The 27,026-nt window shown below is 36.7% G+C and overlaps 1 protein-coding gene and 1 pseudogene across 2 annotated transcripts in view; both read right to left on the bottom strand.

Moving 5' to 3' along the window:
* PDE1A (phosphodiesterase 1A) overlaps window positions 1-27,026 on the bottom strand; it is a 331,024-nt gene that overhangs the window by 267,292 nt on the left and 36,706 nt on the right. The gene's annotated exons all lie outside the window — the stretch shown is intronic.
* On the bottom strand, window positions 6,469-7,355 carry LOC115287646 (annotated as a pseudogene).

Below are 27,026 nucleotides of genomic sequence, written 5' to 3'. Positions count from 1 at the left end.
GCTTTTACAACACCAAAGACTTAATCATCCATTTCCTATATAAAAGGTAGCTACTTTTTTGCATGGACCTCAAGTATATTGTAGTATAGAGGTGGAATTTAAGGAAAGGTATTAAGCAGGCTGTGTTTTAGCTTATGGGCAAGTAATAAATTGTATCATTTATCTTGAATGTATCATAGATAAGCTGCTATATAACGATCGCCACTTCAGATAGCTGTGAAATTAGGTGATTAACTAGTTGTTACTTAACCTTCTAATTTCTGTATAAGTCTAATTGTATGAAATAGAATTTGGGGTTTTGATTTTTTACTTTGCTTATCCATTTGGAGTGTCATTGTAACTACTGTATTGTAAATGATGGAAAATAATTGCATATGTTAAAAAAATAGCATTATATTCTAAAAAAAATAAAAAATAAGTTACAAAAAAAATAAAATGAGAAAACTAAGGCTCAGAGAGAATAACAGTAAGTAGTAGATCCAGGACTAAGTCTTAGAATTCCAAACTCAGTTTTGTACTCATTTTATTATTCCATCCAACTCTGATCTGGAGAAATTATGTCAGTTTGAAGAGCTTATCTTAACAAAGCAAAATGTGGGGGAACTCAGAACTGAAGTATAGGCAACCACTTTTTTAAAACACTAGAAAGCAAAAACAACATCATAAATTTGTACTAATTAAAATGATGCTAAGTGCTCTCACTGCACAAACAACTGTGAAAGCCCACTTTTATATTTATTAATGTTAATGGTCCAAATTCTGTGCTACCACATTCTAAAGATCACTCCTTAAGTGTAATATCTTCCCTCTTCTTCCACTTTTCTATAACCCAGTAAAAAAAAACACTTTACATAAACATAAATATATTTGTAATGTGCTTCCTGAACTCATGAAATGTTTTGTTTTTAATACAGTTGATTTAGGTGGCTCTATAGCGCAATGGATAGTGCATTGGACTTCTAATACACTTGGTTTTTCACAATTTTCATCCATCCCTAAAATGAACAATTCATATACCGATTATTTGCTATTAAGTTATTTTCCCCAGCTTTATTGAAGTGTGGTAGACAAAGACAATTGTAAGATATTTAAATTTTATATTGTCACAATTTGATATATGTATATATTATGAAAGCATTCCTTCCATTAAGTCAATTAACACATCCATCACTTCACATATTTACCTTTGTGAGGAGTGTGTGTGAAAATATATAAGTTCTTCTGTCTTAGAAAGTTTCAATTATAATATATAGTGTTATCCACTATAGTTACCATGTTATATACATTAGATAGTCAGAACTTACTCACTGTATAACTGAAAATGTATATCCTTTTGCCAACCTCTCCCTATTTTTCCCTCCCTACACAACCCCACAAGTTCTAGAAACCATGTTTCTACTGTTTCTAAACGTTTGATTTTTTAAAAATTCTACATGTAAGTGACACCAAGCAGTATTTTTCTTTTGTTGTCTGGCTTATTTCACTTATATTTGCTATTGAATTAACTCCATTATACATCTGGAGGTTCTCTCTGTAAATTCTTAATATATAGTCAATAAAAGTTTGATGCCACAAAGTCAAGGGCAGAAGTCCTAATACAATATTAAATCTTTAACATCTTAGGAAAAGAGTTCAAATTTCCTCTGTAATCTAATCTCTCAGGAAAGGGAATGTAATAATCATCCCCCTTGAAAAGGCTCTCCTCAGTGCCCATTGGAAGGAAAGTAGACCATGAGAATTTCCTTCAGTACTGAAGGCATGCTTTAAAATTCTCTCCCTTTCATCTTCTACCAAATCAAATTTTGTGTTTTGTCTTTTTTTTAATGCTTATTTATTTTTGAGAGAGAGAGAGAGAGCGAGCATGAGCAGGGGAGAGGCAGAGCTAGAGGGGGACAGAGGATCTGAAGCAGGCTTTGTGCTGACAGCAGGAAGCCTAATGTGGGGCTCAGACTCAAGAACCAAGAGACCATGACCTCAGCCAAAGGTGGATGCTCAAACTACTGAGCCACCCAGGTGCCCCTTGTGTTTTGTTCTGTATTGCCTGTGTTTGTACCTGTCAGGTCAAACTTGGTCAGAAAAGGAATTTACTGGAAAGATACTAGGTAGCTGGAATTACCCTACAACTCATCTCTAATTACCCAATACATTATCAATGACCCCAAATTTTTATCATGGTCAAGAACATCTATTTGGCTCATTCTGGACGCCTAAAGGAATGACAGCTTTTAGGGGGAAGGATGGGATAATGTCTGGCCACCTTTGGCTTCCATAATGGGAGATACAACTCTTTCACGAACATTCTATGGGAAAATCTACAAAAGTAGTTGAATGTGAGCAGGAAAAAAAACCTTTTTAGATCCCAGCAAATATCTACTGTAGCATATATTTTTTTCCTCAAAACTCTTAGCTTCTCGAAAACAATAATGTTCCCCATTAGGCTTAGCACCATATCTGGCACAAAAAAGGGCTCAATAAATATTTGGTCTAAGCATACTACTCAACTTTAAACTCTCTAAGATCAAAAAGCTTATTTCTTACTTCATTCTCCATTCACAGACACCTGCCAAGTCATCTTTTGTTCCTCCTTCTCCCTTCATGCTTATGATTTAATTGGTGACCACTTCCATTGATACTATCTTCCTTTAACATTTTTCTGCTCATTCCAATCCATCTTCCATCCTACCATTAATGGTCTTCCTAAGATATAAATCTACCTAAAATTCATCATAAATAGCTACTGGTTACTATATAAAGAATGCCTTTGTCAAAGACACAGGAGGATATCTCACACCTTGATGTCTTAACTCACAGCTCTTCCCTCCCACAATCCCAACAGCCTCTTTGTGACAGGTGCATATTTATCTCCTGAGACAGTTTAAGCCTCACTTTCTCAACATCACTTTCCTGTTTCCATCCAGTCCCACCTTCCATTCAAGAATTCTGATCTCATAGAATTTTGAAACCTGTAGTTGTCAATTAGCTAAAAATACTGGTTAAAGAATTAAAATACTAAACAAGGATTAACAACTTTTTAATTTAATATAAAGTTTGTGAAAATGCATTCATTGGCCAATCATTTGATGTAGGAACAAAACTTTCTTTGCATAGGAATATGCTGATTGGAGGAGATTCAATTCACCTTCCTAAGTATAAACCACACAGAAAATGCCTCTCTGTAATTTCCAGTTTTAGTTTCTTTAAAGTGAAATGAGAATTTAAGACTTCTACAAAGCAAATCAAGCTAAAAATCATTCTAGTTTTGTTTAGCTTTTTTTCCAAACTCATGCTCTTGTCTTCTTCATTTTAAACTGGATACCTTTTTATATGACTTATGTTTCATAAGGCTTTTAAAAATATTAAAAGTAGTTTTTATATATACAATGACATTTTTCCTTTTATATATACAATAACTTTCTAAATGAATTTTGTTCATTTATTTAATATTTAATTAATTTGTATAATCACTAAATAAATTACAACTGGCTTAAACAAGTTTGGGAAGAATCATAACATATTCTTGGCAAGCATAGTGTTCAACTTGGGAACAGAGGGCACCACATGTACTAGAGATTACCCTATTAGCTAGCTACAAGGGCTCCATGGGCCACAGGCACCCTGTGGGTTATAAGTAACAAAACAACTCAACTGACAAAGAAAAATAAGAAATGTGTAGACCCATAAAATGAAGATTCATTGCTAGTGCTTCCTTCAGTTCTGATTGGATCCAGATTGAAACAATATCATCAAGATTTGGTTTCTCTGTGTGTCTCATCTATGCTTTCCCCTGTGAGCAAGCTTCATCCTTATGGTGGATCTCTTTTTGCTAGCAAAAAGGCTACATGACTCTGACCACTGTGTCTTCACATTCCCACATTTAGTAGAAGGAAGACCCCAGCTAGTTTTTCTTATAAGCTCCGAAACTAGTCTCTTGTATCTATAGTTCTGACTAGGTCACGTGTACAGCTATGAACTAGTCCCATGACCGGGAAGGTAAATAGTTTATCAGATTAAGCCAAATAGGGGCTCCTCTCCCCACCCCCCATCTGTCCAGTGTTGAGATTAAGATCAATTCTATCAACCAATGATAATGAAGAAGGGCTAACTTTCAAAAGGAATTTGGGTCTGTTATTAAAAGAAAGAGACTGGATTCTGATTGGCAACCTTAAATCCAAAACCTTGGGGTTTAGCATTCTATTAGGCTTAGGGCTGATAATAAAGAATGACAGTTGACAGGAACTGTCCTCAGCTAGACTTAAACTAAACAATCTGCATAAGAAAAAGAAAGAGGGGGAGCAGGACATGGCTCCTGGCTTTTAGCGTGTAGTACTTCTACACAATTTCCTAGACACTGCCTAGTCAGATTACCAGTATGCCCACCTTTGTGAGGAGGAGGAGGGTAAAGAGATAGGCAGAGAGTTGCAGGGCAGTAGTGGAATGGAAAGTAAGACAAACACTTCCTTCCCTAACACAGAATTCTTGGTTTATATTTCTCTGCTTTTCTTCTAAATAAAAATTAAAATACCAACCCTTTGATATACTTTTATTTGTTGAAATTTTAAAGTAGAAAGAACAGATTGTGGGTTTTTTAATGATTTTTTGAGCAATTTAAAATTCAATTTTTCATTTTAGCCACTCTGACTGGTGTGAGATGGTATCTCAGTGTGGTTTTGATTTGTGTTTCCCTGATGATGAGTGATGTTGAGCATCTTTTCATGTGCCGGTAGGCCATCTAGATGTCCTCCTTGGAGAAGTGTCTGTTCATGTCTTCTGCCCATTTCTTCACTGGGTTATTTGTTTTTTGGGTGTGGAGTTTGGTGAGTTCCTTGTAGATTTTGGATACTAGCCTTTTATCTGATATGTCATTTGCAACTATCTCTTCCCATTCTGTTGGTTGCCTATTAGTTTTCTTGATTATTTCCTTTGCAGTGCAGAAGCTTTTTATCTTGATGAGGTCCCAAGAATCAAGAGACTATAGATGCTGGTGAGGGTGTGGAGAGACGGGCACCCTCCTACACTGTTGGTGGCAATGTAAACTGGTGCAGCCACTCTGGAAAACAGTGTGGAGGTTCCTCAAAAAAGTATCCATAGAACTCCCTTATGACCCAGAAATAGCACTGCTAGAGAATTACCCAAAAGATACAGAAGTGCTGATGCATAGGAGCACATGTGCCCCAATTTTCATAGCAGTAATGTCAACAATAGCCAAAACATGGAAAGAGCCTAAACGTCCATCACCTGATGAGTGGATCAAGAAGATGTGGTATATATATATACGATGGAGTATTACATGGCAATGAGAAAGAATGAAATCTGGCCATTCGTAGGAAAGTGGATGGACCTTGAGGGTGTCATGCTAAGCGAAATAAGGCAGAGAAAGACAGATACCATATGTTAGCACTCATAGGTCTAACAGGAGAACAGGAGAAACCTAATGGAGGACCATGGGGAGGGGAAGAGGGAAAGAGAGTTGGGGAGAGAGAGGGATGCAAAACTTGAGAGACTAATGAATACTGAAAAAGAACTGAGGGCTGAAGGGGGAGGGGGGGAAAGAGGTGGAGGTGATGGAGGAGGGCACTTGTGGGGAAGGGCACTGGGTGTTGTATGGAAACTAATTTGACAATAAAATACTTAAAAAAATAAAATAAAATAAAATAAAAATTTTCCCCCCAAAGTTTTGTCTTTTTATTGGCACTTACAGTTTCACTGAACTTTTGGCCCTGAAAGAAAACACACACACACACACACACACACACACACACACACACACACACACACAAACAGCCTTGGCAGTGAAAGGTGGCAACTGTCCCCTGGGGACTGAAGTGAAGCACAGAATGGCAGGCAAGTGAGGGGTCCAAGCCTGGCCAAGGCTGCCCAGAGAACAGACAGTTCAACCTCCCCAGGCAGGGACAGCACCCTGGCAGCTCAGCGTCAATACATGTGGATTTGTGGGCATGGGGGTGGTGGAATCTAAGCCACTAGGTCCCACAAACAAACTTCTCTCAAGCTTGGTCAGCTTCCACTTTTGAGAAACTGGGTTCATATGACAAGACAGTATGGGTGAAGGGACTCAGGTGCTAATGGCATGAGGCTGAAGAAAACTTACCCCTGGCATCAGGGCATAAAAGGGACAGCTAGAGGCTAGAGCCCAGCTGATCGGACACTAACTCCATTGCAGTGACTGGCATCTCCTGCTCCTGGCAAGGCTGGGCCACTTAAATATTCAGGGCTCTAAAAATAATCAACTTCCAGTCCTCTCTTAGGCCACTATGGCTTCAACCCCCATCTGCACTATTTCATGACTGTGACACAAGACTCCCAGCCCTCTTCAAGGACAGTGCTGCATCGGGCAAGGAAGTATCTTATTCCTAGGAGGGACAGGAAAAAAGGAGAAGCCCACATGCCTCTCCCACTCTAAGGAGCCAGGGAAGGTTCCTGGTACACTCCACTCTCTACAGATGGGTTAGGTCATAGCATCTGAAAAGCTCTCATGGTGAGGAAGTCTTTGAAGCTGTGCCGAATGTTGCTCTACACAGCTATATCCTTCTTCCAGAAAGCCTTGGTCAGCACCTAGAGATGGGGGCACACGTGAGTGAAGCAGTCTAGCTGCATGGCAGGGTTGTCAGAGAGTGTGTAATAGCAGGAGACCAGAGGCTGGGTGAACTAGGGGCTCAGGTTGTAGCCCATTTGGGACAGAGCTTGCTGCAACTCTGTGTAACTAATGGAGCCTAAGTGATCCCGGTCATACTGTTGGGAGAAGATCTCCCACTGCTGGATGAACTTCCACAGGGCCAAGAAACCACAGACATCTTCATCTTGTCAAACATGTTTATCATCATGAGGCATGTCCTGTTCCTATGCTGCCCAGCATCCTGGGCCCTATGGACAGGGACCAGTTGGAGTGGATCAGAGCCTGATTCAGCTCCTTGATGGAGATATAGCCACTGTGATTGGAGTCCACTGACTGGAACAAGCAGGAAGCCTCAGGATCCATATTGGGAAGAACACCAACTGGAAGACCTCCCTGTCCATAGGGCCCAGGATGCTGGGCAGCATAGGAATTTGGAGGTGGCTGACCATTGGGGTCCCTGAGGTCCCACCACTACATAGTTACCTCCTGGAGTTTCAGAGCAGAGTACCCCAGGGTTCGGGTAGCTGTAGGGTCTTCCACCAGCTGGTGGTCCATAAGAGTCACTGGGGACAGGACCCCCCCATACTGCCACCAGGGGGTACCCCATTGCCATACCACTCTCCACTATTGGTGAGGGGCATCCAGGGTAATAGCTACCCAGAGGGGCTCTGGGTGCTGGTCCTCCAGCTCCTGGGCAGCCCTGCCTGGGTGGGTAGCAGGCCATGACGACTCTAAAATTCAACTTTAAATTCAAGTAAATTTTAGAAGAAGGCATAGAGATATCCCATACATTCCCTGTACCTATACATACACAACTTACTCCATTATTAACATCCCCCACCAGAGTGGATCATTTTGTTACAATTAATGAGCCATAGTTTACATTAGTGTCCACTCTTGGTGTTTTCTGTCCTAGGAGTTTAGACTAATGTATAATGTGTATCCATCATTATAGTCTCAGACAATATTTTCGCTGTCCTGAAAACCCTGTCTACTGCCTATTCATCCTTCTCTCTATTTCCATGGTTTTGCCTTTTCTAGTATGTCATATAGTTGGAATCATACAGTACCTAGCCTTTCAGATTGGTTTCTTTCATTTAGTAAAATGCCTATAAGATTTCTCCATGTCTCTTATTTGCTCGATAGCTCATATCTTTTTAGGGATGAATAATTTTCCATTGTCCGGATGTACCAGAAGGATTGCTGCACAATATAATATCTATGAGCTTCAAATCAGTTATTAAATACACATTTCCTGTAGCTAATTTTCTGCATCTTACTAATATTATGACCCAAAGTCTAAGAATCTCAATATATCTGAAAATATTCATTAAAAAACAAATTATGAAATTAACCTATATCTCATCCCCATGAATCCTATAGCGCTCGCGCGTGCGCGCGCGCACACACACACACACACACACACACACACAATACTATGCACACTTTATCCCATGGCCATTAACCTTTAGATATAAGAAGCAAATCCACTCTGATTTAATTGCTTTACATGAAAGAAGAGAATATTTATGCTGCATTGTATTCAATGAGAAAAGAAGCCACCTGCTGACATTTTGATAGCCTCAAATAACACTGGTCACCATAAGAAAAGGGTTGTAGAAGACATACTTTTATTTTCTTCTGGCAAGGAGAAGCAGGAACAATTCGAGAATCTTCCCACTCACAAACTGCTCTATATAAGGAAGAAAAAGTACACTATACAAAACAAAAATTTTGTTTTATTACTATTAAAGAATATGTAAAAGATAATGTGCTAATCTCGATAGAGTTCAAATAACGTGCAAAATATGAACAATCTATTAAAAATTCATAGTTAATTTTCAAAATCACAGAGAAGCACAAGCTGAAGAAAAGCATAAGCATGAAATCATACTCAAGATTCACTGAGGACTGCCAAGGAGCCCTTCAGACAGCCCATAGTAACTGAGCTATCTTCTGGCAAGGAAACCTCTGGCAAGGACACCAAGCCAGTGGTGACAGGAAAAGAACGACTACTGTGCCAGCCCAACCTCTCACTTTATCTGTTTGACACATGAGTAGGAGCTCAGAGCCACGGTGATGGCTGGGCTGGCTCCATCAAAGCTCTCTTCTCCATCCTTATCTGTCCACCTGCATCACACAACATGAATAATCCAGAACTTCCAAGATTTTTATGTTTTCTTTAGGCTGGTCGGATCACAGAAACTAGAAGAATTTCCCACTTCTTTGAACTTTGAGTAGTCATTCCAAAACTAAAGTTATAAAACTAAATTTTATATATCATTTTATAGAGAAAGGCTCTCATGTTAGAAAGGCACTGTCAGAGGAAAACAACATTTTCTTTTTAAAGAAATTTAAAAGTAAAAAAAAATAGAGTAAGATGAACCTCTATCTTGAGCAATTTATGAACAGTTTTACGTATGACTGAAGATTATATGTATTAGAAAACTTACAGGGGTTTCTTTGAACAGAGAAAATCTAAGAAATTCTGGAAAGAAAGAGTGTTGGGAGTAGGGAGACCGTTGTGACAAGTCATTTAGTTATTGTGAAGCCACCTGAGCTTGTAAATCCATTAAAAACTTCTGGATGCTTTGTGAGAGTGCTCAACTTCCCTTTTAATCAAATAGCAAAGATGCTTATAAAAGTGAGTACTCTTATTTTCCACTGCTATGACTTTCTTCTAGTCATCGTCAGTTACTAAAGAAACAACAAATTTCCACTCAGTTCAAATGATGCACAATGCTCAGAACAACAAGGTAGGATATAATGCAAAAGAAGCCAATTATTCTTAAAGCCAAATGTCAGAAAAGTTTAGTGATAAAGAAATACCATATTCAGAATCAATCTTCACATTCATAGTATAACAAGTTTTTACTTGTAAAAAATTATACTTAAAAGGAAAATGATGTGAAGACCAAACTGTATTGTTACTTCCAAAAATATCACGCTCTTCTCCACTTCTCTACTTTGTTATTGTCTTTTGAGTCTGTCATACAAGTAGAGGAAGTGTCAAGAACTGAAATGGCATTTGGATGTAAAGGAAAACCTATTTCCCTTCATATCCTAGCCTTTTTTTAATGTTTTATTTATTTTTGAGAGAGAGAGAGAGAGAGAGAGAGAGAGAGTGAGCGAGCAGGGGAGGGTCAGAGAGAGAGGGAGACACAGAATCCGAAGACAGGCTCCAGGCTCTGAGCTAGCTGTAGGCACAGAGCCTGACGCAGGGCTCAAACCCACAAACCGTGAGATCATGACCTAAACTGAAGTCGGATGCTCAACTGACTGAGCCACCCAGGTGCATATCATAGCCTTTTATAAAAGGTTAATTTATTTTGTGGAAGCTATAAAGAGAAGTCCATTCTCCTGCACCCAATTTTGTGAACCATATAAATGCTAATTCTTCAACACCCTGAGCAATACCTCTCAGTAGGGCCTCTTTTGGCCACCCTATGTAAAGCAGACCCACCAGATTATTTCCTCCTCCACAGGAATTCCCTATTCCATTCTTTATTTCCTTCAAATCACTTACCATTTTATGGAATTATCCTGGTTACTTATTTGCTAGCTTTTTAATACTGGTCTTTACCAGCCAGAAAGAAAGCACCATTTTACATGGACCCTTCTTCCTTCACTTGTTCATTTCTCCTGCTAAGCACAACCACTGATACACGGTGAGCACTCAGGAAATGTGTTGACTGTATGTTTAATGAAAAAGTGAGACTGAAAGACTATTAAACAAAAGTAGTACGTGTGTGTACTTTTGTTCTGCCTCTTGTTTCAGTTTTCTTAGAAACTTAATTTGGCATGACCTAATTTTCTTTATTTGAATTAATTTAAGAAAATGATAAAGAATAAATGGTGATAGCTAGAGGGCCAGATAATGCTTTTGGTTCATAAAGATTTCACTAATAATAATTTAACAGGAATTTGGTCTCATCAAAATATTTCAAATTTAGCCTAAAGTTTATTCATAAATCAGAGAAGAGTGACTAGTTTGGCATTTAGCTAAAAATACTGTAAATGTACATATCTAAGAATGCTTACACCTTTCCTTTCCAAATATACATGCTATTGGATTTTGAGTAACTATAGTGTTGATTAAAAAATTTAAAGCAGTGTCTAAAAAACTTTTAATTCCTTATATGATACATGGAGAAGTTGGGTTAATTTGTAACAAATCAAAGGAATTACAAATATTGTTTTAGTCTGAAAAATAGATCCTTCTCAGTTCAGAAAGCATTTCCTTCGTTTTATCTTTTGTCAATATAATGTTTGGGAATAGCATCACTTAAAATACTTCATGAATATTAACCTTAAAACCTGTTTTAAGTAATTAAAAATAATTTTTACCCTGATTATCCTGACCCTCAGCCTCTATGAGAACTGAAAGAAATTAAGGAGCAGGTCAGTTTTACAATAGAGAAAACACAGACATGGAAATCTACCAACTGTGTTGACAAAATAATCTGTGAACCATCTTGATTAATGTGCGAAGTGAGGATGAAAATATAACAAAATTGGAAATTGGGAACTTGAAAATGTGAGAAAGAAGAAGACTTAAAATATTAGAGAGTTACGCACTTTGTTTTATCAAACAGTAGGAAGTCATTGAATATTTTTGGCGAAGAGTTAAATGTTATCCATATTCATCACTCAAATTTCAGGAAGGGGCTCTTGAATAAAATATCCAAAAAGTACACACAATTAGATCATGGTACAGGAGGTAAAATGTTTGGTTAGAGTTGTAAACCAACTCAGTTTATGAATTGTAAATCAATCAATTAATTTTTAAATTTAGTTTTGGTATGTAAATCAAATTATGTGCTGTGATTTATTTATTATTTACTTAGAATAGTAAATCTAACTTCTTTTTTTGGCATACATGTGATTAAGTTTATTGTGAAGAAAGGTAAAAGAAAACAGAATTGGAGAGGGGAATAAAGGTGGAGATCCAACTGGACAAGGCATTGATCCTCCTGTGCACAGGTCTCAGCAGCTCTGCCATGGATCCACCAAATTTTTTACAATAAAGAAACTGACCTTGCCATTCATTTCCATGTTATAGGTCCTCCAGAAGGTTTTATAGCTTTCCCTCTGTCATAAATCCAAGTAATATTATTCCTCCTAACTAATTCCTTCTTTCTATTCATGGTAACCTTTATTCTCGAATTATCATGAGCAGAAGAAAGAAGGATATCCATGCTACCAGCAGGGCATAGATATGGTTTTGGTAAATATAGCCTTTTAAAAAAACTGACTCTGCTGGCCAGAAGGGACCACATAAGAGTTCTCAGGGTTTGTCTATTGAGTCATTAGGCTCATCAGGCTAAAAGGACTGCTAGAGATCAAACGGTGTACATACCTCATATCTTGGGCAGGAGGGGTGGAGAAAAAGAAAGGGAGAAAGGAAAAGTGGGGGGTGGAGAAAGGATAGAAAGAAAACTACCATTATGAAGAAAGAAAGAGAGCCTCACTACAAATTCTAGAAACATTAAAAAATAATTGTGGAATGGCAGAATAATAATGGGGATGTTATGAACAACCTTGTACCTGTAAATTTGGCAACCTAAGTGAAAAAGGTAAAAACCTAAAAAAATATAATTGCACAACCTATATTAATCAAATAAATTTAATTGGTAAAGAAAAACCTCCCCCAAAAGATAACTCTGGATCCAGATGACTTTAATGGTGAATTCTATCAAACATTTCAGGGCAAAATAGTAGCTACCACCCAAAAACTATTTCTAAGAAGAAACTTACCAATTTATTTTATTAAGCCAAAACTACCTTGATTTCAAAACCAGGCAAAGATAATACAAGAAAAGAGAGCAGTCGACCAATATCTCTTGTGAACATTGACAAAAAATTCTTTTTATACATTATCAAATCAAATTGAGCACTATGTAAAAAAGATAATATATAATAATGAAGAGATGTTTATACCAGGAATGCAAGATTGATTTAACATCTGAAAATCAATCAACATAATTCACCATATTAATTTAATAAAGGGAGAGAAGCATATAATTATTTTAGTAGGTGCAGTGAAAGCATTTGACAAAATTGACCACTGTTTCATGATTAAAAACTCCCAGAAAACTGGAACTAAAAAAGAATGTTCTTAACCCAATTAAGAGCTCCTATGAAAAACCAGCTACAACAACTCAGCAATAAAAGGCTCAATGCTTCCTGGGTAACATCAGGAAGAAGAATCTGTGTTTTCACTATTTTACTTAACACTGTACTTTAAACCCAAAACAATAAGGTAAGAAAACAATAAAGAGTATACAAAATTGACAAGAAGTAAAAATGTTTTTATTATAGACAATATGATACCATATGTAGAAAATCTCAAGGAACCCATAAGAACACTATGAAAACTAATAAGTGAATTCAAGAAGGTTGCAATAATTGAGATCATTATTAAAAAATTAACTGTTTTCTATTTTTTAGGAATAAAAATGTGAAATGGAATTTAGAAAAAAACTGCACTCAAAAAAAGCACAAAAAAATATATGGGAAAAATTTTTAATGAAAAGAGTTGCAAGATTTTATACTTAAAAGATGCAAAACACTGTTGAAAGAAACTAAACTAGACCTAATAAATGGAGAGATACACCATTCCTCTCCAAACTGTTAAGATGCCAATTCTCTCCAAATTAATCTCTAGGTTCAATGCAGTCCTAATCATAAACCTGACTGGGACTTTTAAAGCAAATTAACAATATATATTTAACATGTATGTCAAAATTTGAAGGTCTAGATGGCTAAAGCAATCTTGAAAAAAAGAGAATAAAATTGTAGTACTTAGACTACGTGCCTTCAAATTTTAATATAAAGCTACAGTAATCAAGACAGTGAAGTATTGGCATAAGGACAGACATATAGATCATTGAAACAAAAAAAGAAACTCCAGAAAAAAATTCATAGTACAAATGACTTTGGCAAAGTTGCCAAGATAATTTAATAGAAAAATGATAGTCATTTCAGGAAAAGGTGATAGAAAAACTGACTGACTACATGAGGGTTTTAAGTGATTACCAACCATTACCTCACATCACATACAAGAAAACCAGCTTGGGATTATTGTTCCTAAGTACAACAGCTAAAACTATTAAACTTCTACTTAAAAAATAAGAGAAAATTTCTGATATTGGGTAAGCCTCAAAGCACAAACAGTAAGAGAAAATAACTGGTTAAATGGATTTCATTAAGATCAAACGTTTCTGCTCTTTAAAAGTCAGTTCTGGGGGCACCTGGGTGGCTCAGTTGGTTAAGTGTTTGACTTCGGTTCAGGTCATGATCTCATGGTTTGTGGGTTTGAGCCCCGTGTCCGGCTCTGTGCTGACAGCCAGCTCAGAGCCTGGAGCCTGTCTTCAGATCCTATGACTCCTTCTTTCTCTGACCCTCCCCTGTTCATGCTGCCTCTCTCTCTCTCTCTCTCTCAAAAATAAATAAAAACATTTTAAAAGTTTTTAAAAAATACATAAAAGTTCCGAATTTAAAAATTTAGCAATAGTAATAAAATCAAAGTTAGACAAAATATTTAAACAGGCACTTCACAAAAGAAAACATATGAATGGCTAACACAAAAAGATTCTGAAAGATCATTAGTCATTACGAATGTGCAAACTAAAACCACAGTGATTCTACTACAAACCCAGCAGAAATGGTTAAAATTAAAAAGATTGAAAATAACAAACATTGCAAAAATATGAAGCAAGTGGAACTCTCATACATTGATGTTGGAAATAAAAAATAATAAAGCCACTTTGGAAAGCTGTATGTCAATATCTTATGAAGTTAAACAAATATTAATCATGTGACCTAGTAATTTCACTACTAAAAAAATTAAAGACATGTGTCCACACAAAACCTATAGGTAAATGTCATAGAAGCATTATTCATAACAGTTAAAATGTGGAAATAATCTAAATCATAAGAAAAGTTTATTATATCCATGTCATGATTTACTACACACCAATGAAAAAGAATCAAATACAAATACACACAACAACATGTATGAATTTTAAAAACATTTGCTAAGTAAAAGAAGTCAAACCAGGAGACTATGTGCTGCATAATTCCGTTTATATAAGATTCCAGAAATACAAAACTCTAAGGACAGAAAGGAGATCTGATTTTACCTGAGGCCAGAGGTAGGAAAAGAGGTGGTCTGCTGGCTCTGTTCAAGTATAATAAGACACAAGGAAAACAAGGAAAATTTTTAAGATGAGAGAATCATTTTACATCTTGATGTCATTTCCAAATTGAAGACAATAACAAAACTTCAACAAACTACACACTTAAAATTAATGAATTGTATCACAGATAAAAAAAAAAGAGAGAGAGAGAGAGAAAGAGAGAATCTATACTAAGACTAACATAACAATACTGTGTCATAGGTTCTAATCATGGCCTCTTTTCTCCACAAGGAAGTGCCATTTATACATATCAAGAATTAAAATGCAGGTACCTCCCTCCATTCTCTACACAATTTAAACAGGTTATCCAAGACCTTTCACTGACTTCACCCACTTACACCTTTTTTCCCCCACAGATTCTGAATCTGTGGACTGTGTCATGGTCATCAATTTCTCAATATGACATTTTCAATGTTCAGGTGACTCAATTCTCCAAAGTATTAATTGAACAGTTACTCTCTGTCAGGGGGTGTTATAAGAATAGCTATTTAACAATTAACAAGAAAACAGTACTTCTTCCTAGGAACTTAAGAGTTTAGCAAGAGAGAAAAATCAGAAATTTCAATAAAGAAGAGATAAATATGGTGATCTTGGTAAACACATGGTGCTGTAGAAGTCACAATGGAGGTGCTCCTAACCCAGTCTTGCATTCCAGAAAGCCTTCAGAGAGTAGAGTCATGTTAAGTGAAACCTTAATGAAGAAGAGTTGGCTTGGTAAAGAGAGCATGGCTGCAAGAGACAGTACACACTGTCCACAGAGCTGCTGCAAGGAGGAAATATAAATGGATGTATTCACAGACTAAAGAGAGTTTCTATTGTGTTATAAAGCACTTAAAATAAAAAGTTTTGCACATGGCACATTAAGCTCAATCCAGGGGGAGATGACATTTGACTTCACATTTTTACAGAGATACTATGACTATTTTGATATAGCAATTTGTTTTTCATGAATTACTTTGTCTGATTTCTAAGTGATTTTTGTTCTTGAGTGCTGCATGTAGGTGGAATAACATTTCAGTTAAAATTATATACACTTATCTAAAAAACAGAAGGTAGGCAAATGACAATCTTCACAATTTAGTGAACTAAATCTTCTTAGTGGTTCCATGGAAATCAACTTGCTTTACAGACCAATACATTTAGATTCAGAGAAAAATATTCTCTAAAATCATCAGCTATAATCCATAATTATATGTTTTATAAAAATTTATAAAAATGATAATGAAGATATACATTTCAATATTTATTCATTGAATAAAGGAAACAGCATGCCAGGCATGTTAGGCAGATGAAAAAAACATGAGCAAGAAACTTTCCCTATGCCTACAGACACGACCTCATCTAAGTACCACAGCCATTAGAAGTCCCCAGAACTCCTTTAATACACAGTACAATTATTGGCTGTTATCACAGAAAGCCCAATTGAAATAAAACCAAACAAAGCACTCCCTTTAATCTGAATCGTGACTTTTCAAATCTGAGCTAAAATGAGACTAGCCTTTGAGTGCAAGATGGAAAGTAAGGTGAAAGTCTCTAGAGTTTCTCTAAAATATGCCAACCCAATTCTTCATACCTATTAAGATGTTATGTACTGCTCACTACGAGGTTGAACTGTACTCTGAGAAAAGAATTTTTTAGGTTGGCATTTGGTTCTTTTTTAAGAACACTTTTTTTGTTGAAATTTTTTTTAACAGGAAAGAAATTATAACACTTCAGTCTTCCAGCTCTTTAGTGAATATCAATAAGAAAGTCAATGGCTCAGCAATGTGATTGCAAAAAGAGAGTTTCATGAGACACCCTTCTTCTCAAACTTTCTTATCTTAAAATCTATTTAGGAACTGAGAAAGACTTCTCTCATATAAGTGTCCAGATCTATAAGCTTCCTCAATACAAGCAATTGATCAATGGTAGCCACACCGTGTAAAGTGAATAATAAGCATACACTTACAGACACTCAGACACACACACACACACACACACACACATATTTGTTTGGGTCTAGGTATTTCACTCTCATGAAAATTTTATTCTTTCACTTTGGTTAGGATGAACTCTTTTCTGAATGGGGGAAAATGTCTTTGTAAACATTTTTATCAAAGAAAAAGACCAATAGGATGTTCCACATAATGTACACAGCAAGGCAATCTATTCAGTTCTCTAAACAACTGGGAAGTAAGTTTACTGCTGGAGACAAATATTTCCCTAGTGGTCTAGCACAGAATCAAATTTTTTTATGTTTTTATTTTATTTTATTTTATTTTATTTTATTTTATTTTATTTTATTTTTAAGAGACAGAGAGAGACAGCACAAGCAGGGGAGGGTCAGAGAAAGAGGGAGACACAGAATCCAAAATAGGCTCCAGGTTCTGAGCTCGCTGTCAACACAGAGCCCGACATGGCACTCGAACCCACAAACCATGAGAGAATGACCTGAGCTAAAGCCGGATGCATAACCAACTGCAACACCCAGGCGCCCCACACAGAATCGAACTTTAATTCCATTCATAATTATCCACGTGATCTTACGCAAGTTACTTAACGCTCTGAATCTTGGCCTTTTTACTCATAAAATGTGCATTCCTCTTTTCAAGGATCTTGTGAAAAGTCCACGGGGTTGTTATGAAGCACGAAGTAGTTGCTTCATTAGGATAATTCTCTTGGTGCCAGAGAAAAGATATGTAAAGTTACTGCTTTTCCTCAGTAAGACAGGAAAAGGAAATTATAGAATATGAGAACAATTATGTATACACATACCATAAGATTCCTTGGTTTCTTCTTTATTTAAAAAAAAATGAAAGAGGAGAACCAAAAACTCTCAATTACCTAAAGTGAAGCTATCATGTCTTATTTACATGAAGACAACATAAAATTCCAAGAGAAAAATAAAAGATAGTTATGTAGACATTGGGTTCAGGCATATAGAAATAAAGACTCTCCTATAAAAGGGAAGATAAATACCTCTGTAATTTCTCCCATGTCCAACTGAAAATGGACAATTTCTGAGAGAAGAATCAGTATAGCTAGACATCAATCTGGGGTACTCTTGGAAGAGAACTTTTAGATGTAGTTCTTTGTTATTGCCCTAGGATGGCTTTTCCCCAGTTTCAAGCACTTGTCTATAGCTTCTTGAAAAGGAAACTTGAAAGGAAAACTTACAAATGAAGGGCACCTGGCTGGCTCTGTCAGTGGAACATGAGACCCTTGATCTTGGGATTCTAAATTCAAACCCCACATTGGGTGTAGAAATTAAAAATAAAATCTTTTTAAAAAATAAAGCCAAATGAGAAGATAGATCCTTCTCCTATGTCAATAAGTATGACAATAGGTTCCAGAAATGGAATGACTTCCACATCAACAATGTCAAAATGACACCGCAGAAAAAAGACCAAGATCCCAAAAGTGTTGTTTGGGAAAGCAGCAACAAATGCAGATGGAGGCCATCAGATGACAGAGCATTAATTAGTCCCACTGATCAAGGCAAGGCAGGGAGGAAGTGACCTAACAATAAGTGAGTCTCCACCCTACCTCTGCACCCTTTACTCCAAATAGACCTGATGTTTTATAAAGAGTATGTCACTGAGAATGAATGCATAAACTGAGGTGGTATTTGTAATCCAAGCAACTCCAAAGGGCTGGAAATTGAGGTCAGACACGTTGTTTTATCATTTCCATTACTACTTTGATATTTTGTACAACTAACACTTCCTAGGAAAACTAGTTACATAGTCTTGTGACTAAACTTACTTTACATCCTTTAGAAAAAAAAATACTGGCTAGTCACTCTTACTTTGATCCTTATACAAGTACCATAAAATGCATTTCAAACACACTATCTGACCTTTAATGAAGTTGAGGTATAATTCCATTTTATTTAACTTACTAAAAGTGTTTTATGAGCTTCCTCAGGTTATATATTTAGAAAAGAGCATGATGAATGGAGGCAGGGCTTTTTTTTTAATCCTTAAATGTTTGCTTCCTAAAATGTTATATAATAATATGTAAATCACTTTTACCCTTCAGATAATACAGTAAAAATATTAAAAAGGTAGGATACTCTACCTTCTGGTGCATTTAAGTCTGCAGTAGAAAACAAGAAATTGTCTTATTTTGTCATCAAAAGAACACAGTAAGGTTAAATTTCATCTCTGAGTTCAAAAGAAACATCATACTAATACTCTAATATTGTGGAAATTTTTCTTTCAAAGGCAAAATACTGGACAATAAATATGCATGCTCTATAGCCACAGACTGATCAACTATTAATTAGCATAAATTATAATTTATATAATTACTGTTACCCATTTTAAGGCTGAGTTCATAAAGCACACATTATTTTGATTAATACATAGCAGACTGATAAGCTGGCTAGGGCATTTTATTTAATCGGGTTTCAAAATAGACCCTGATTTAATAAAATTAATTCAGAATATTGCAAGATAGCAAAGGTGAAACCAAACATGAGAATTGAGTGGCTTATATTTTTCTAATTTTCAGTGATCTATTTATTTCAAAAAGGACTTGGGCCAATCTATTTATTTCAAAAACGACTACAACCCTCCCCAAAAAGATACAAAACCAGGATATTTTAACATGAAAATGAAAATGTCAATAATAAAAGTGATCAAGAAGCAATAATTATATAGAGAAGCTTCAATTCGTAGTATGGCTAAAGCTTTGTGAACAAAACATAACCCTGACCTTCCAGCTGAAGTAAAGAGGGAAATATTATGCATTATACACAACTCATTTCATCTCATAAAAGGAGGTATACATTTAAATTCTATTAGGAATTTGTCACATGGGTTATTAAATAAAGACAGCAAACAACCAAACAGCATAATAATTCAAAAGCATTAATCTATTTCCATCACTTTAAAAGAACATCAACAAAAAGCCAATCATAGAATGTTGAGCTCTGTAGTAGTAATTGAACTGTAAGATAATTCAAAATAATTCATATGTGTAGCTTTCTGATGATCTAACACACACTAAGGATAGAAGATAAAAATGTAGGGTGGTTAGCATTTCTGATCATACTTTTTATTATGTCAACCAGTATTTATTGATTATAATAGCTGTAATTGACTGACTACTGGGCACCAGTCACAGTGCCAGCTGCTTTATATTTGTCACAATTTAATTATCATAAAACCCATTTTCCTCCAGACAGTTGAAGAAAATGAGGCTCCGAGGAGCCAACGTACTTTGAGTCACAGTAAATAGTAAAATTGAGATAAGAAACCCCAATGTTCTTCATTTTGGAGACAATGTTTTCAACCCCCACATCGACTTGCCTCCCCATTTGGTAATTCCTATGTTCTTAGAAGATAGTGTAGAGGGCTGGACACTAACTGACACATGATAAAACTGTACAAGAATTTTCACATATGTAGGTTCATTTTACACAACTACTCCTAGAAGTGGAGAGCACTAGTATAGTAATGTCCATTTTACAGATAAGAGAACAGAAGCCAAATAATGTCCAAAATTACATATTTAGTGTAAGTGGAGTAAAGACTTATTCAAGACTTGGAAATCTAAAGCCCTCCCATGCTTTTTGACAGAAGCTGTACAGCATAGTTCAAAATCCAGTCACAAAAAGATCTTCAAGCAATGTACATGTCCTCTGTGGAGAACTGGAGGGTCCCCCTTCTCTAGGTACCAGGCGCACAGGATGAAAATGTGAGGTTTTATTGCAGAAGCCATTAAGTCGGACTCATATTTTTGCCATGACAATGGATAGCTTCTCTTCAACATGGAGGACAACTAAAGACTGTGCAGGCAGGGTTGAAATTAATCTCAAAAAGAAGCTGTTCAAACAATTATAAGTTGAAGCACAAAAATGACCCATTACTAAACTTCTTGTGTTTCTTTTGACTAGAAGTCTGAAAATAAACAAACAACCTTAAAGAGAAATCTCTTTGTTGGTCTGTGCTTGTTACAATTCACAAAATAAGGGAATTTTATACATTCTGGACACTCTCATTTAATTTATGTATGTATGTAACATCTCCACTATGAGTCAAGCACTGGGTTGGTTATTCCTGTTACATAAACACACACACAAATAAACAAGTTCTCTCTAATCATGACAGACTGGCAGTGGATGCTGGAACACTGTGTGGTTCATGTTCAGCCTTAATGGGAAAGGGTGCTATGACAGAGCAACAATGTCTGCTGTGGGACAAGAAAGAGAAACTTTATGTGCATGCCAGATGTATACACCTCCCATTTCAGGGGCATTCCTATGTGTCCTACTATTTCCCCAAGTCACTGATCTCTGCAAACTGTTTTTAGCTCAAACCAAGCTAAAATGGGAAATGACCACACAGGTCCAAATATGATACATGGACTCACTGTGTCTGGATGTTATTGCTAGTGCGTCTGTACCACTGCTTGGAAGATTTTGTACAATTCCTTGGCCTTTTCTTAGTTTGGCAAAGTCAACTGTTTTCTATGTAACTACTCACGTCTTCCCATTTGGAAGATAATACAGTGAACACCTCACATCTCTCCTCATACAAGAAATAAAGGGTCATTAATTTAGCTTACAATTTGTCAAAAGTTACTAGCCCCTGGTCTGGCCCTTGTTAACTTGACTATCATAACATTTTCTTGTTCTAACTAAAATTACAATATCACAGTGTCTGATAAATGTCACTGTGTTCTTTTCTGTTGTATTATTTTATTACAGAGACTACTATCTTACTTCAAAACACAGTAGATTTGGTTGATGATGCTCACTTTAGCTTGAAGTTACTGAATCCACACATATATATTACTTCCTACAGATCCCAGTTAGTTAGAAATGAGGATAAATAATGGAGACCTTAAATATTTCAAATTCAAAAAGATGTTGATGTTAATTCTAGTAAGAGATCATCCTTTCAGATTATGTTTATAGGATAGTCTGTGTAAGAAGTGTTAGAATTTTCTTAGACAAATTCAAAGCATGAAATGACAGTTTCACTTTTATAAAAATCAGCCATTGTAGGCGATCTTAAGGATGCATGAAAACAAATTCCTGTCTTTACATTTACTCCCACTCACATGTTCATCCAAAAGATGGTTATGTTGACAGCTTACCACGCTAGCAATCATAACAGTTCTTAGACAAATTTGGGCTTTACAAGTTATATTGAAATGTGAAAGCTCTAATTCAACCCCTAATTGACAGAATCATTAGTGTCAAGTTCCCAGATATAATTTTACCCTTTTCTTCATAAAAAAGAACAACAGGGTAAGAATAAAGGAAGGAAGGAAGGCAGACAGACTTAGGACATGATTTAGATCTAACCTTGAAGGATGAAAATGTGTGAATGTGCAGACTGACAGAACACTAAAAGACTGAAGAGTACAAAAGATAAATACACATTGCTTTTCAGTTTTTATTATACACTGCATTTATTTAATAAATATTAATTCAATACATAATAAAGTATAAATTATGTATGTGAGGAACACCTGGGTGGCTCAGTGGGTTAAGCCTCTGACTTCGGCTCAGGTCATGATCTCACATTCATGGGTTTGAGCCTTACATCAGGCTCTGTGTTGACAGATAGCTCAGAGCCTGGAGCCTGCTTTGGATTCTGTGTCTCCCTCTCTCTCTGCCCCTCCCCTTCCCATGCTCTGTCTCTGTCTCAAAAATAAATTAAAAACATTAAAAATTTAAAAAATTTTTAAATAAAAAAATAAATTACATACGTGAGAAATCTTAATTATAGTATTTATCATATCTTGTATCACTATTTCTTGCTTGTACTTACTTCGCTATCAGAGGTCCTTCTAACAGACTTTTATCACAGAAGTTATTTGATTCCTTTTTGTACCTAGAGAAGAAAGGCAATGTAACTTTCTACAGAAAATTAAGTGTTGACTAAATATGAATTCTAACATTCTGTTTCATGTAGAGAACAGAACTTCAAGAATCACAGTATAAATTATTTTTCCCTCTCAATTACAAGGAACTGTTGCATTTAAACATTCAACACCATTGTGCTGAAGAACAATAACTACAAAACAATAGAAGACCTTTACCAGGTTGATCATTAATAGCATTTCCATGTATGACAGCTAAAGTAAATAAAAGTTTAGGAAAAAAAAACCTAATAATTTTCCAAAGAGAAATTCTCCAAGGAGAATCCGACATCATTTTATGCCCCCAATGACAAAAATCTACTATCATGTGTGTGGTCAAGCAGTACTCATTCTACCTAACACATAAGACAGAATGGTGCTAGGTGCTTGAAGCTGCACGTGGTGATTAAAGTCCACAGGCAAGACCAAAAGCAAAAAACCTGTCAGAAATAGCCACCTCCTTGTAGCACTTCCTGAACTAGAGCCCTTTAGCAGAACCAGAAATACACACACACACACAAACACACACACACATACACACGTCTCCTAATTAAAAAAAAGATGGTTGATGAAAGAAATAAGGAGGTTACATTTCAGGGAAGGCTGTATTCAAGGAGAGGACATTTCTTCCTTTCCTTCTCTGCTATAGGCATCACCTGTACTTTGCAGTAACATGGGGACACTTTGCCTATCCCTCCCTTTTTCCCAAGTTCAATACCAGAGCATCTGATGCCAGGAAGAAAGGTTGGGTGAATAGTTGCCTAAATAGAGAAAGTCACTCCTTCTAACTTTTGCACTTGGGATTGACAGAGGGATGAAAAGAGTCTTAAAATGGATATAAGGCTGGTAATTTTAAATACACAGGACCACTTCTTAAAAGAATAGAAGATATTAATTTAATAACCAAAGTGATTGAGAGTTTTAAAATGAGACTGATATATTGTAAATGGGGCCACGATGTTCCATGAAAAAGAGATGTTCAATAATAAAATCAGAGACAATAATAGAAAAAGAATTGTTTAGCCCTCAAGAAACACTTGACACTTTATTATTAAAATTATAATAATAAATACATATTAAAAGTATGGTCTCTCATATATTTATACATGTATGCATATCTATTTAGACTTTTTCTATGACTATAAAGCTCCATGATAGCCACAACTTGTGTGTTTACTGCTTTACATGGCTTTCTGTGTGTTACCGTTTATATTCCCAGCATCTAGGTGCAGTACCTGGCATATAGTAGGTACTCAGGAAATATACATTGACTTAAACTGATAAATAAATATAACCACTATTTATCAAATGTTCAACAATTGTCAAAGTAGTGTTTTAAGGCTTGGCATATGGTCTTTATTTATCACTTGTAAAAACACCTGTTATCATTAGCCTCACTTAATACATAAGGAAACTAAGACCAGGGATAAACTGTCTTTTCTTGGTCCCTCAGCTCCACCAGAAGGTAGCATGATTCACACCCAGGTTCACCTGATTCTAAAGTCAATATTCTTATCCACCAAATGCATGCCTCCAATCAGTAGTATGAGACTTTTACACTCTGATCCACCCTCACTTAATATAGCCCATACTGGGGCCATGTGCTAACTGTTCTGCAGGGGCAAGACCTAAAAGAATAGAGAAGACATAGAACTAATAGGTAATTGGAGTGCTTTTCTGTGCCTTCTCCCACATACTCACATCTGCATTACAGGAGTTCCTTAGTCATTCATTAACTATTCCCATAATATGTGGTGCTTGCTTTGAGTCAGGCCCTTCCTTGACAAGGATGAAAACTTTCAGTTGGTCCGAGGGTAGTGGGTTATCGTTAAGCTGATTAACAAAGATGAAAACTTTCATACCATAAATTTCTCTGTTTGTCCATAATGATCAAATCAGATCTTACCATTTTGAGTCAGTGGACACTCTTTCCCTTTTTCTATAGTTAGAATGAAATATTTTCAACACTTAGGAAGTGTTTTCCTTTCTTTTCTTGCCTAGTCAGCATTTAGGAGATTTCTTTTTTATCTAGTTCATTTCAGATTTGAAAGTCAAATATTAGGGCTATCAAAACAAATGGACTTGATCAGGATGTTAGAGAGTCCTTCATAAATGGAGGTATTGCAAGCAGAAGTTGGATGACAGAGATGCTCAATTAGGCATTTTTATCTCAGCTACAGAACTGGATATGTAGGACATCTTTCTTTCCAGAAATAATCTCTTTTGCTTACCTTCCTTACCTATTCACCAGAAAGTGGAATTTATACACAGTCACAACATTCTATTACTAACAGTCACTATACATTTAATTTCAACTTGTAGTTTGACAAATGGACAAACTAAGCACAGAAATTAAATAAAGTCATTCTACTAATAACTGAAAAAAGTTAAAAGTATAGATTTAAAAATCAAACCTTAGACTTTATTAAATTTATATAACTTTCAGGTCATCATCTGCTCTTTAAACTATTGTCAGGTCAAACAATATATTGAAGAGAGCGTTTAGTTCCAAAGACTTTTATCTCAATGTTACCAATCTAATCTAAATGGTAGAAAAATAAAAGAGTATAAATAGAGATGTTTTTTAATGTTTATTTATTTATTTTTGAGAGGTGGAGAAGGGCAGCGAGAGAGGAACAAACAGAATCCCAAGAAGGTTCCTTGCTGTCAGCACAAAGCCCGATGCTGGGCTCAATGTGGGGCTTGAACTAATGGACTGTGAGATCATGATCTGAGGCAAAATCAAGAGTCAGACGTTTAGTTGACTGAGCCACCAGGTGCCCCTAAATAGACATTTTTTAAATTGCCATTTTCATTTGTTGGAAAAGAGAAAGCCCACGTATTTCGTCAAAATGTTTCATCAAATTCAAAATGTCAGGAACTCTGGCTATGCAGAAGTAAAAAATTAAAAATATTTTTACATGGTGCAGCTACTGTGGAAAAGAGTATGGATGTTCCTCAAAAAGTTAAGAATATAACTACACTATGATCCAGCAATCATACCACTGGGTATTTACACCAGAATTTTTTTAAAACCCTAATTCAAACATATTCTGAAGATATTGTGAACATGCACCCCTATGTTTATAGCAGCATTTTTACAATAGTCAAGATATGGGAGCAGCCTAAGTGTCCAACACACACACGCAATGGAATATATTACTCAGCCATAAAAAGGATTGAGCTAGAGAGTATAATGTTAAGTGAAATAGGTCAGTCAGGGAAGACAAATACCATATGACTTCATTCATATGTGGAATTTATGAAACAAAACCAATGAGCAAAAAGCTAAAAAGAGAGAGAGAGGGGTAGAGCCAAGATAGCGGAGAGGAAGGGAGCTCTGTAAACTCCGTCCGCACCATTTATGGAACTGAGAAGGATATTATGCTCATCTGTGAGAGTGGAAGGAGAAAATACGAACTCCAGAAGGAATAAAACCTCAAGGATATCTGAGTGAGTGGGGGCGAACGGGGGAGATCCAAAAACGGGCCAGCCCGGGACGGGCAGGGGAGGTAAGATCCCCAGCCCAACATGGCACAAACGCGCAGCACCTGAGAGACAAAAGGAGAGACAGAGTCTGAACACGCTCATAGAACTGTCTCTGGGGAAGAGGTATAGAACGCTTGGCTGCGCTTGGAGACAGAAACCCACTCCATAGATAACTGCTGGGTAGCCGGAATCCCGAACTGGGGTGGTGCAAGAGAAGGAACAGCTTCCAGCCCTAAGCCATCTCGGCGGGGAATCAGAGGCATCTGTGGCGGTGAGAAGCGGCTGCGCTGGGGAGGCACGCTCCTCGGCGGGAAGCGGCCAGAGCAGCGACTGCGCCAGGCGTGAGCAATTCGAACTTGGTTTTGGGAACCGGACCACGGACCGCATATCCACAGCACACCTCGCCCCCTGCACGGACTGTGCGAATCCCGGGTCCCCACAGGGAAAAAATAGAGCGCACACCAACGGGACCCCCAACAAAGAGTCGGTGGCGGGTGGAGGCCCGGGCGCGCACTTAGACTGTAGGAGCTCCCAGCTCATTTCCAGCAGCACACAGCGTCTTGAGCAAAACTATCGGAAACTAAGAGAGACTCGGTGTTTTGCTTTTTGTTTTTTTCCTTTCCCCCATTGCAATTGTGATCCTGACTGGGGGTGGGGACTCCTCAATTGAGTCTGTGAAGGTGTGCACTTCACCTCCTGCTGCTCATTTCGCCTCAGGCAGGGGTGGAGCCTCTGAGAGCAGACTCCAAGACTTACCACATCAAACTAAGCCTATCCACCAGAAGGAGCTGCTGCTTGCATTTTTTTTTTCGTTTTTGTTTTTTTTTTTGTTTTTTTTTGTTTTTTTT

This window comes from Suricata suricatta, chromosome 3, assembly GCF_006229205.1.
Source record: "Suricata suricatta isolate VVHF042 chromosome 3, meerkat_22Aug2017_6uvM2_HiC, whole genome shotgun sequence".
NCBI lineage: Eukaryota > Metazoa > Chordata > Mammalia > Carnivora > Herpestidae > Suricata > Suricata suricatta.
Note: the sequence above shows the minus strand (reverse complement) of the source record. Positions and strands in the feature narration are given on the sequence as shown.